Source organism: Zea mays, chromosome 7 (assembly GCF_902167145.1).
Source record: "Zea mays cultivar B73 chromosome 7, Zm-B73-REFERENCE-NAM-5.0, whole genome shotgun sequence".
In the NCBI taxonomy this organism is placed as follows: Eukaryota; Viridiplantae; Streptophyta; class Magnoliopsida; order Poales; family Poaceae; genus Zea; species Zea mays.
This window is the reverse complement of record NC_050102.1, coordinates 8,985,294-8,998,627: the sequence shown is the minus strand read 5'-3', so window position 1 is coordinate 8,998,627 and position 13,334 is coordinate 8,985,294.

Sequence of the window (13,334 nt, the reverse complement as noted above, 5' to 3'; positions counted from 1 at the left end):
GCTCTTCTCAAAGAGCATGTCTCTAGGACACTCTATACATTGGCACGCCAAAACGTAAACACTGTGGCCACGCTCCAAGTAAGTAATTCTGGAGCAATTATGTTTTAATCTATTTTGATTTCTGTTATTTTCATATCCAATCTGTGCTCTCGTTACAATTTTTATATGGCCATTATACGGCCCCCACACATCTACTATTCCTGGTGCACTACACCCCAACTAGGACCAACCAATGCAAACGAACACAACTGAACGTTCTACTAATTTCCCGCCCCGGCAACACTATTTGTTCCACATCGCCACTGCCACCGGTTCTAATACCTCCCCGCTTCGCAAAACTCACTTGCCCCGAGTGAGAGCCTCCAGAACCAGTGCCTTCACCATGTAACAGTCTTCCCATGTTGTCGAATACACCAGAAGCGTCGACCAATGAATCATCACTTGAAATCGCTTGATTGCCTCTATGGACGAGTCGACGACGATCAAGGATTTCTTCAGGAAGGACTTCTGTCAGTGAGAGATCGGCCAACCTCGGCAGTTTGATGAAGACAGGTGTATAATTCGGATGAAATGGAGTCAACTATAAAACATGGAACACTAGATGCATCTAAGGACCATCTGTGAGAGCCTCCAGAACCAGTGCCTTCACCATGTAACAGTCTTCCCATGTTGTCGAATACACCAGAAGTGTCGACCAATGAATCATCACTTGAAATCGCTTGATTGCCTCGACGGACGAGTCGACGACGATCAAGGATTTCTTCAGGAAGGACTTCTGTCAGTGAGAGATCGGCCAACCTCGGCAGTTTGATGAAGACAGGTGTATAATTCGGATGAAATAGAGTCAACTATGAAACATGGAACACTAGATGCATCTAAGGACCATCTGACTGTCGGTAAGCCACAGCGCCAATACGCGTGATGAGGATTTTGAGAGGGCCAAAGAACTTAAAAGCAAGCATTGTCTCATGGATGCTTCATTGCTGTCAAAAATATTTTTGTTTCTCACTTTCCACAGTTCCCAGAAATGCAATGAGGTAGATCTCCCGAAATAAGCAAGATGGAGAGTTACTACAAGCCTACACCATCCGTTGGTGAATAGGGAGTGAAACGTCCCAACTGATGTTAAGTATTGTCAGGTACCGTAATTAGGGGTACCCCCAACACTCGTAAACACGGCTGATAACCACTATCAGCACAAGCTGTAGAGACTGATGGACACGATTCAGGTCAAGGCTTCGTCTACTCAAGGGACGCAATCTCGCCTCGCCCGAACCCAGCCTCGAGCGGGAACAGTAGTCCCAGACGAATTCACGCCTCGTCCGAGGACCTCCTCAAGCAACGGGCGCACCCTCGACTCGCCCGAAGCCCAGCTCGGGCAAGCTTCGTTGTGAAGCAACCTTGGTCAAATCGCCTCACCAACCGACCGTATCGCAGGCGCATTCAATGCGATGATCGTCTGACGCCTTATCCTGACACACGTGCCTCAGTCGGCAAGGTCGAAGTGACCGCAGTCACTTCGCCCTTCCACTGACCGACCTGACAGGATAACAGCGCCGCCCGCCCCGCTCCGAATGTTGTGCCACCCACCAGGGTGAGGTTGACAACAGCCAAGTTCAGCCTCACGCGCAATAGGAAGCTCCGCCTCGCCTGACCTTGGGCCTCGGCCTCAGGAGGATGTCTCCGCCTCGCCCGACCCCAGGGCTCGGCCCCCGCCTCGGCCTCGGAAGGTGGTCTCCGCCTCGCCCGACCCCAGGGCTTGGCCTCAACCTCGACCTCGGGAGGAATCGCGTCCTCGCCCGACCCCGGGCTCGGCCTCAGGAGGAATCTCCGCCTCGTCCGACCTTGGGCTCGGACCAATCGCGCCACAGGGGATACATCATTACCCTACCCCTAGCTAGCTCAGGCTACGGGGGAACAAGATCGGCGTCCCATCCAGGCTCGCCCCGGTAACAAGTAATGATGGCTCACCGCGTGCGTCCATGACGACGGTGGTTCTCAGCCCCCTACGGAAGCAAGGATACGTCAGCAAGATCCCAGCAGCCCCGACAGCTGTGCTTCTACAGGGCTCAAGCGCTCCTCCGACAGCCACGATACCGCGTACACAGGAGTCTAGCACCTCTCCGACAGCCACATTGGCATGTACACAGGGCTCAGGCACCTCTCTGCCGGACACGTTAGCGCATAACTACACCCCCATTGTACACCTGGACCCTCTCCTTGCATCTATAAAAGGGAGGTCCAGGGCCTTCATGCGGGAGGGTCGCGTGGGAGAACGGGCTGACGAACAGGCTCACTCTCTCCCCTCGCGAACGCTTGTAACCCCTACTACGAGTGCATCCCCCTGGCGCGGGATAACACGAGCCACGTTTTCCCCCTTGTGTTCCATCTCGCGCCAACCCATCTGGGCTGGGACATGCAGCGACAATTTTACTCGTCGGTCCAGGGACCCCCCGAGGTCGAAACGCCGATAGTTGGTGCGCCAGGTAGGGGCCTGTTGCGTGTTAACGGACAACTTCCCGTTGAGTTCCAGATGGGTAGCCTCCAGCGACCTCTTCAGCCCGGGACGCTGCTCCGCTTCGGGAGCCTCGAGTTCATGTCCCTCGACGGCAGCTACGACATGGTACTCCTTCCCCCGCAGCGCGACAGCGACAACGACGACCGACAGCTCGCCTGGCGGCGGCGAACTCGACGACGTCTTCCCCCCGTGGCGGAAGAGCAGCATCCGGGTTTGTCCCGCCACCCTCCTCGCCGCAGGAGGAGGAGACGGGGCAATCGTGGCCAGGCAGGAGGCGGCATCTCGTCGGTTGTCGAGCGAGTCGACGACGTCGGCACCCTAGCGGGGGACACGTCGGGTGTTGTCCTCGCGCCTGAGACAACGACGAGTGTCGTTTCCCCGCAACATGCCAACCCCAAGCGGACAGATGACGCCAGCACTCTCGCGGAGGACTTGTTGGGCGTTAGCCTCGTACCTGAGATAACGATGCAGTCCGTCCCCGACGCGACCTCGTCACCATCCATCGATCGAGAGGTACCGTCCGTTTTCCACCCTGTGCCTTTTAGATTCAGCTTCGATCCACCAAGCGACCCCGCTTCGGTGAGCGCTTTCGTAAAGGCATATCCTAATCTTCCGGGGTACCATATGTGGTCATCTTGGGACCGACTGACGGCCGTCTCAACCTACAGGCCCCCGGGTTCCGAGGAAGAAGACGAGCCCAACTCTGGTTGGGATTTCTCTAGGCTCGATAATCCCAGTGCCATGCGAGACTTCATGACCGCATGTGACTACTGCCTCTCCGATTGCTCCGATGATGGCCACAACCTTGACGACGAGGGTTGTGGCCCAAGTCGCGAATGTTTCCACGTCGATCTAGAGGGCCACGACGAAGGCAACCACCTCGGTATGCCAGAGGATGATGATCCCACTGGGCATGCGCCTCGCATTGACATCCTGCGGGTGCTAGCTGTGGTCCCAGTCCCTGCGGGGGGTCAGGACACACAGCTCGAGCAAATCCGCGAGATGCAGGCCAAGCTCGACGAGGAAGCAGGGAACTTGTGCAGCTCCGGCAAAACATCGAGCAGGAGTGGGCAGGCCGAGCACTCGCCGGAGAAGCGTGTCATCAGGCCCGGGACGTCCAGCGCCGTATCGTTGACGATGCCAGGGCAAGACTGCCCCCAGCCTCCAGCGGGGTCGGCCAGAATCTGGCTGCAGCGGCAATGCTGCTCCGAGCAATGCCGGAGCCATCCACCACCGAGGGGCGGCGTATCCAGGGAGAACTCAAGAATCTCCTGGAGGATGCCGCGGTCCGACGGGTCGAGAGATCTGCCTCCTGAAGGCAAGAGTGCCCCCCGGAGCATCGCGCAGCGACTTCCCGACTCATGCGGGAGGCCTCGGTCCACACCAGGCGCACGCGGGACGCGACGTCTGCAGCCCCGGGTCGCCTCGGCAACGAGCACCACCGCCGTTATTGTCAAGCCCGCCTCGACGAGAAGGTGCGCCAAGGCTACCACCCTAGGCGTGGGGGACGCTACGACAGCGAGGAGGATCGGAGCCCCTCGCCCGAACCACCAGGTCCGCAAGCCTTCAGCCGGGCCATACGACGGGCGCCGTTCCCAGCTCGGTTCTGGGCCCCGACTACCATCACCAAGTACTCGGGGGAAACAAGGCCGGAGTTGTGGCTTGCGGACTACCGGCTGGCCTGCCAGCTGGGAGGGACGGACGATGACAACCTCATCATCTGCAACCTCATCATCAGTGAAGTGCTATTCGAGACAAAGATCCGCTACCCGCAAATTCAGAAGCTATTGTACGTAGTAATTCTGACGCGGCGAAAGTTGCGACACTACTTCGAGTCTCATCCGGTGATTGTGGTGTCATCCTTCCCCCTGGGGGAGATCATCCAGTGTCGAGAGGCCTCGGGTAGGATAGCAAAGTGGGCGGTGGAGATCATGGGCGAGACAATCTCGTTCGCTCCTCGGAAGGCCATCAAGTCCCAAGTCTTGGCGGACTTCGTGGCTGAATGGGTCGACACCCAATTGCCAATGGCTCCGATCCAACCGGAACTCTGGACCACGTACTTCGATGGGTCGCTGATGAAAACAGGAGCCGGCGCGGGCCTGCTCTTCATCTCACCCCTCGGGAAACATCTCCGCTACGTGCTGCGCCTCCATTTCCCGGCGTCAAACAACGTGGCCGAGTACGAGGCTCTGGTTAATGGGTTGCGCATCGCCATCGAGCTAGGGGTTCGGTGCCTCGACGCTCGTGGCGACTCGCAACTTGTCATTGACCAAGTCATGAAGAACTCCCACTGTCGCGACCGAAAGATGGAGGCCTACTGCGACAAAGTTCGGCGCCTGGAAGACAAGTTCTACGGGCTCGAGCTCAACCACATCGCTCGACGGTACAACGAGACTGCGGATGAGCTAGTTAAAATAGCCTCGGGGCAGACAACGGTTCCCCCGGACGTCTTCTCCAGAGACATACATCAACCCTCCATCAAGACCGACGACACGCCCGAGCCCGAGGTATCCTCGGCCGCCGAGGGTGAGGCACTGCGCGTCGAGGGAGAGCGGAATGGGGTCACGCCTAATCGGAACTGGCAGACCACGTACCTGCAATATCTCCACCGAGGAGAGCTACCCCTCGACAAGGCCGAAGCTCGGCAACTGGCGCGGCGCGCCAAGTCGTTCGTCTTACTGGGTGATGAAAAGGAGCTCTACCACCGCAGCCCCTCAGGCATTCTCCAACGATGCATATCTGTCGCCGAAGGACATGAGCTATTGCAAGAAATACACTCGGAGGCTTGCGGTCACCATGCAACACCTCGAGCTCTCGTTGGGAACACTTTCCGACAAGGCTTCTACTGGCCGACCGCGGTGGCCGATGCCACTAGGATTGTACGCTCTTGCCAAGGGTGTCAATTCTATGCGAGACAGACGAACCTGCCCGCTCAGGCCCTGCAGACAATACCCATCACCTGGTCGTTTGCTGTGTGGGGTCTGGACCTCGTTGGTGTCTTGCAGAAGGCACCCGGGGGCTTCTCGCACCTGCTGATCGCCATCGACAAATTCTCCAAGTGGATCGAGGTTCGACCCCTAACCAGCATCAGGTCCGAGCAGGCGGTGGCGTTCTTCACCAACATCATCCATCGCTTTGGGGTCCCGAACTCCATCATCACCGACAATGGCACCCAGTTCACTAGGAAGAAGTTCCTGGACTTCTGCGAGGACCACCACATCCGTGTGGACTGGGCCGCCGTAGCTCACCCCATGACGAATGGGCAGGTGGAGCGTGCCAACGGTATGATTCTGTAGGGACTTAAACCGAGGATCTACAACGACCTCAACAAGTTCGGCAAGCGATGGATGAAAGAGCTACCCTCGGTGGTCTGGAGTCTGAGGACGACACCAAGCCGAGCCACGGGTTTCTCGCCGTTCTTTCTAGTCTATGGGGCCTAGACTATCTTACCCACAGACTTAGAATACGGTTCCCCGAGGACAAAGGCGTACGACGACCGAAGCAACCAGACCAGTCGAGAAGACTCACTAGACCAGCTGGAAGAGGCTCGGGACGTGGCCTTACTACACTCGGCGCGGTATCAGCAGTCTCTGCGACGCTACCACGCCCGAGGGGTTCGGCCCCGAGGCTTCCAGGTGGGAGACTTGGTACTTCGACTGAGGCAGGACGCCCGAGGGCGCCACAAGCTTACTCCTCCCTGGGAAGGGCCGTTCATCATCGCTAAGATTTTGAAGCCCAGAACATACAAGCTGGCCAACGATCAAGGCGAGGTCTACAGCAACGCTTGGAACATCCAACAGCTACGTCGCTTTTACCCTTAAGATGTTTCAAGTCGTTCATATACATCGCTCTCTTTACATACATAAATAAAGTCTAACCGTCAAGGAAGGGTCAGCCTTGCCTCGGCAAAGCCCGACCCTCCCTCGGGGGCTAGAAGGGGGGAACCCCCTCTGCGTCAAAATTTTTCTCGGAAAAAGTCTTTTGCCAGAACGTCTTTCGCGCTTTTTGACTGCTTCGATAGCGGGGTCCTGAAAACGAGGGGAGTACATGTAAGCGGCAAGGCTAACCGAGCCGAGGGACTCCTACGCCTCCGGGATACGGATACCCCACTCATCACCTTCCGTGATAAGTAACTCACGCTCGGATAAGCGATTCTGCTGCCGAACAAGTCCTAACGCTCGAAAAACTTTTCTGCCAAAACGACTTTCGTGCCTTCTCGACTATATCGGTAACAGAATCCTACGAACGAGTAAGAGTGCGTGTAAGCGGCAAGGCCGACCGAGCCGAGGGACTCCTACACCTCTGGGATACTGATACCTCACTCATCACCTTCCGCGAAAAGTAACTCTCGCTCGGATAAGCGATTCTGCTACCGACGAACAAGTCCTGATACTTGAAACAAGAGGAAAGAAAACGCAACTTTATAATACGACAATGAGATGTTTAGGCCTCGGCGGCCGCAAAAAACATACGCATACTACAGACAAACTGTTCCTGCAGGTTCAGACATCGACAGAGGAAGCAGCAAACCCTCGGCGTCGTTTCCACCTTCGGCGGAATCTAGCCCGGCCTCGGACGGCGACACGGGCGGAAGGATCTCCACCTCGAAGGAGGACGCTAGCACCGCACTTGGGCCATCGCAGCCAGGGCCTCCGCCAGGGCCTCGGCCTGAGCAGACACCTCGGTTTGCCACTCCGTAGCCTCAGCCAGTTGTCCCCCGAGGACCTCAGCTTGGCTCACGGCCTCAGCAGCGTGACTCCGAGGTTGGTCCCGCTCACGGACGACCTGGCCAAGCTCCAGCCGCCACCGCTGCACCTCCTCGGCCAGGGAAGCCACGTGCTCCTGGGCCGACGAAACCTCTTTTTGAGCCAACTCCGCCTCTGTCCATGCCGACACCGCTGCCTCCGGCTCCAGCTCATCGCAGAGCGGCCGAAGGTTCTAAAACTGAGCAAGAGAGGCCTTGAGTGGCAAGGCCGACCGAGCCGAGGGACTCCTACGCCTCCGGGATACGGATACCTCACTCGTCACCTTCCGCGTAGGGCAACTCACACTCGGTTAAACGGTTCAGCTAGCCGACAGGCGAGTCCTAGTGCTCGAAATGAGGAAGAAACACGGTATTACGCTCAAATACCCAGATGTTCAGGCCTTGACAGCCACAATGAACATACACCCACACTTAGGGTGCCATTACAAACGGAACTCCGGTTCCACTCCCGCGGGTATGAACTACCTCCACACCAGAGGGCCTGCGGGACAACAAACTCCAGGTGGCTCGCCGCTGACCACTACACCAGCAGCGACAATGACCTCCGCTTCGGGCGGCTAAACAGCAGCAGCGATGACCTCAAGGCAGACGCTGCTGTGACAAGGCCCTCGCCCACGTCCCCACTCGAGGGGCGAGGACAAGCTATCAAAGCCAAAGAGCCGGAGGTCTGTCCGCGGGTGGCACCGACGGTCTCGTCGGCGGAGAAACCTCCTCTGGCGACCACCACCTCAGCACCAATGACAGTGGCCACCTGCGCGTTGGCGCTACGCCAACGAATGGCGGCCGCCTCAGCCTGCACCGGCAGATCCCCACTCAAGTCCTCGCGGATGGGCAGGCACCGACCTCCGCGTGGAGGCCTCGTGCCGGAGTGACGACAAGACAATCCAAGAACACGAACACCACCCTAGCGGCGTGCGACGTCTTGGACGATCCCCCGGTGCGCACGGCGCAACGACCGCCTGTGCGGTGGACGGACAGCCACGCCCGGATCAAGCGGTAGGAGGCAGCGTCGGAGGCCGCGATAGAGCCAGCTGAGCCAGTGAGCCAGGCACGCTGGAGCTGACGACGCTTGCGGCCGACCGACCCCGTGTTGTCGAAGTTCGCCCCCTCCGCAAGGCCGGTGAGCGCCCTCTCCCCTGAATGCTGAAGGAAGAGGCGGCCCGCCGGCCCATGTGGGAGGTAGAACCCCGGCTCAGCTCGCCCCCCGCCACAGCAAGGATGATGAAGATCCTTGAAGCTGAGGGCGGGGTAGAGGCCGCAGCCCGGCTTGCTTCTCCCTACCATCGAACTGGTGGTCATCATCCTGGATGACCATTGGTGAGGGAATGCAGCCGGGCTGCATGATGAAAATCCGAGAAGTCGAGCAATGGCTGAAAGGTGCCAACCCCCGCAAGGTCGTGCTCCTCCAACAGTAGCAAGACGAAGGCAACGCGGGCGCTCCCCATCCGGGGGCTTGGAAGGTGGAAGGGCACGATGCATGAGGGGAGTGCGAAGGCATGGCTACCGCCCGGGGGATCGATCCCTTTTTAAAGGCGGCTCTCCCCACTCGCGTCCTCAAGCGTCGCGGGCAAAGTCTTCACCGACGTGCTCCAGGATCCTCCCCCTACGACACGGGGGCTGGGTCCCACACGTCATGCAAGCTGACCCGAAACGGAAGAAGCCAAACTGCCGCACGCAGAGCATGTAACCGCCCCGCGGTTACAAGCACTCCTCCATCCTCGCCGAATCCAGTGGTCGAAAGGGTGGACCGTCATGCAGGTGGCGTGCAACCGCATCACGAGGGCGCACCCCTTCGGCTTCATCGCATCCAGCATGGAGGCCCAGGCCCACATGTCATGTAACCGGCGCGCCGGTTACTACGTGCAAGAAACCACACTGCCACTTGCGCCAATGTCGCGTCTCCTCAACTGCGGAACCGGTGCCACGACTCGAGGCAACCCCGCTCATGGCCCATCAGTGTCAATCGAGCACATCGATCACGGGTTAGTCAGCCGCGGGAGGAGGCGCGACGGTTGATATGGCCAAAAGTGGACCGATAGTAATGGCGGCAGCAGGCGAGCCAAAGCAGCGGTCAAATCGCCTGCAGGCTCACGTCCCTTCCTGGAGCAGCAGGGGAGCCCTCTTCCACGGCATGAAGACGACGCGCCCGTGTCCCGTTCCTCGAACGACTCGCGCACGCGGCCGCCCCGCGAATCGCCCGTCCCGTCGCATTAACTCCTCGGCAGGGCAAGCGACACCTTTGGCAGGCGAAGCGGGCGTCGTTTCACCTCCGCCATGATGACCGCGTCAAAAAAGGTGCGCCACACCATTTAAATTCATATCCTTTTCCTCTTCCCCTTTCTCTTGCTACAGGGACCGGGAAAGGGGATATTTTGAAAGGGATCCTTCTCCACGAAGGAAGCAGGCCCTGAGCCCTCTTACTGATCAGGGGTTCGAAGGCTGGCCCCTCGGAAGGGTTCGACAGCCGCCTCAGAGCACTAGGGCTTTGCGCCCACTACTGATCAGGGGTTCGAAGGCTGGCCCCTCGGAAGGGTTCGACAGCCGCCCCAGAGCACGCAGAGCGAGGGATGACTCTGGGTACGTCCGTTACATGGCCGAGGCTCGGGCTACGCTCCCGAGGTACCCTAGCACATTTCCGAGACCAGCAGGAGCGATTTTGTAACGGAATCCCATCAGAGGGAGGCATCAAGCCCTCGGACCCTATCGAACGGGTCCGGGTCCGGCAAATCACCTGCAGGTACTTTTGGAGCGCGCCTCTGGGCCACTAGCCGACCCTTATCGAACGGGGCACGGGCGTCCACTCGAATCACCCGTTAGCAACTCACTGGAGACACCATGTTCGGCGCCCTCCGAGGGCAACATGGCGCTTTCCCCCCTTCCTCCTTGCGGAAAGGCGACGAAGGGGCGTATGATAAAAGTTGAGACAGTCCTTGATCGTCCTCTCGCTCCGTGCAGAGGCTCGGGGGCTGCTCTCGCAAACCCGGTTACGGCCAAACCATTGACAGCGTCAACAAACCAGCCTAAAAACTCAGAACCTGACCATGCACCCGGGCTACAATCAGGTCGCATGAGGGAACAACTAGACCTGCCGAGGCATCACGAAAGGCATTAAGACCTCAGAGGAGTCAAACCACCCCTCCGAGGCCTTGGGGGCTACACCCGGCGGGTGCGCTCGCGCGCACCCACCTGAACAAAGTGTAACCGACAAAGGCCGGTACCCTCACAAAAAAGTGCGGCAAAGCCTCTAAGCGAGTACCAACACTCCCTTTGAGGCTCGGGGGCTACTGTCGGGTACCATAATTAGGGGTACCCCCAACACTCCTAAACACGGCTGGTAACCACCATCAGCACAAGCTGCAGAGACTGATGGGCACGATTCAGGTCAAGGCTTCGTCTACTCAAGGGACACGATCTCGCCTCGCCTGAGCCCAGCCTTGGGCAGGAACAGTAGTCCCAGACGAATTCACGCCTCGCCCGAGGGCCTCCTCAAGCAACGGGCGCACCCTCGACTCGCCCGAAGCCCAGCTCGGGCAAGCTTCGTTGTGAAGCAACCTTGGCCAAATCGCCTCACCAACCGACCGTATCGCAGGTGCATTCAATGCGAGGATCGCCTGACGCCTTATCCTGACACACATGCCTCAGTCGGCAAGGTCGAAGTGACCGCAGTCACTTTGCCCTTCCACTGACCGACCTGACAGGAAAACAGCGCCGCCCGCCCCGCTCCGACTGCTGTGCCACCCACCAGGGTGATGCTGACAACAGCCAAGTTCAGCCTCACGCACAACAGGAAGCTCTGCCTCGTCCGACCCCAGGGCTCGGCCTCAACCTCGACCTCGGGAGGAATCGCGTCCTCGCCCGACCCCGACCTCGGCCTCAGGAGGAGTCTCTGCCTCGCCCGACCTTGGGCTCGGACCGACCGCGCCACAGGGGATACATCATTACCCTACCCCTAGCTAGCTCAGGCTATGGGGGAACAAGACCGGCGTCCCATCCAGGCTCGCCCCGGTAACAAGTAATAATGGCTCCCCGCGTGCGTCTATGACGACGGTGGTTCTCAGCCCCCTACAGAAGCAAGGAGACGTCAGCAAGATCCCAGCAGCCCCGACAGTTGTGCTTCTACAGGGCTCAAGCGCTCCTCCGACGGCCACGATACCGCGTACACAGGGCTCTAGCACCTCTCCGACAGCCACGTTGGCATGTACACAGGGCTCAGGCACCTCTCTGTTGGACACGTTAGCACATAGCTACACCCCCATTGTACACCTGGACCCTCTCCTTGCATCTATAAAAGGGAGGTCCAGAGCCTTCATGTGGGAGGGTCGCGCGGGAGAACGGGCTGACGAACAGGCTCACTCTCTCTCCCTCGCGAACGCTTGTAACCCCTACTACGAGCGCATCCCCCTGGCGCAGGATAACATGAGCCACGTTTTCCCCCTTGTGTTCCATCTCGTGCCAACCCATCTGGGCTAGGACACGCAGCGACAATTTTACTCGTCGTCCAGGGACCCCCCGGGGTTGAAACGCCGGCAAGTATCATCCATCATCTATGTCATTACCTTAAAACTGACGTACCCCTTACTACCATATGAAGATGCAGTACCCACGCGGCTATCTTTAATCGCGTGGTAAAGAAGCTGTGCGTGGGACCAGACCATGGCTCGCCCCAGCCTCGGTCGACTACTCTAGGCCAGCACAGCACCTGACCCTACCACGTGGACGGCTCTGGGGCCGCCATGTGGCCAAAGAAGATGATATACTCAAGGTATCAACAGTGAGTCCGGATCCCATGGGAAAGTGTCGGACCCCTGTATATACAGACCGGGCCTCCGGGTAAGGTCGAGGACCTCCATGGGCACAAACCGGACCCCTAGGATGGGTTCCGGACCCCTCTGTGTGGGGTCTGGGCCACTCACAGCGAGGTCCCGGGATTCTGGGACAGAGAGTACCCAGGCCTTAATCAAGGCCAGGTGGGGGTCCGGAGCCGACACGTGTCCGGATCTTACCGTATACGCTTCAGCTCCCCGCTCAGGCGAAGCCCCGATGCTGCCACGTGGCATGGTGCACGTGACGTAAGCCAACGGGCGGAGCCTGACGTAAGGCCTCTGGGCTGCGCGGCCTCTGCATTTATTGCGGATAAGGTGCGCCGCCTGTCCATTCCACTGGCAGGTGATGTGCCGCCTCCGCATTTAATAAGACCTGTCCATTCTGTGGGCAGGCGGCGACCAGTCCATTCCGCAGGCGGCGTGCCTGTCTATTCCACTAGCAGGCAGTACGCCCATGCTGCCGCATGCACTACGCTCATCATTACTCGTGCATTACCAAGGAAGCAACCGCAACATATCAATACTGCATGGACTACGGATATCATGGCGCCTGGAGATTGCTCAGGCGTACTCGCAGTAGTTACTCCTATAGTGTATTCCTTCCGTTATGTTCCTGGGCCCACATGTCGGGGCTCAACATCCTTGTATGTATCTCCCTTGAGCTATAAAAGGGAAGGCACACAACGTTACAAGGCAAACTCTAAGATTCACTCAAACTCTCAGACTCATAAGTTCATACAAGCTCTCAAGCTCACAGACTCAATACAACACACAGTGGAGTAGGGTATTACGCTCCGGCGGCCTGAACCACTCTAAACTCTTGTTTCCTCGTGTGTTCTTCCACCTTCCAATAGACAGGCAAAACACTTAGGCCCCTCCTCATCTTAGGATTTAGGGCGGGTGCGTTCCGCCACCCGGTTGGAGAATTTCCTCTCCGACATTTGGCGCGCCAGGTAGGGGGCTTGGCATTAGGTTTTTGCTTGTTTCCTGCTCGACACCATGGTTCAGATCGTCGAGCACCACGACTTCATCCCCGAGGACTTCCCGATGGAGGAAGAAGCTGCGTCCTCCACGCCACGGGCCTCCAGCTGCCCTGCGCCTGGTGCTGATGTTGTGCGCTCTGCGCGGCAGCACACTCCTGCGCAGACATCCAAAGCGTCAAGGGCTGCGCCTGGGGCCTTGTCTGCAGCCAGGGAGTTGCTACGCCACCCTCCTAGCTCCACGGCCT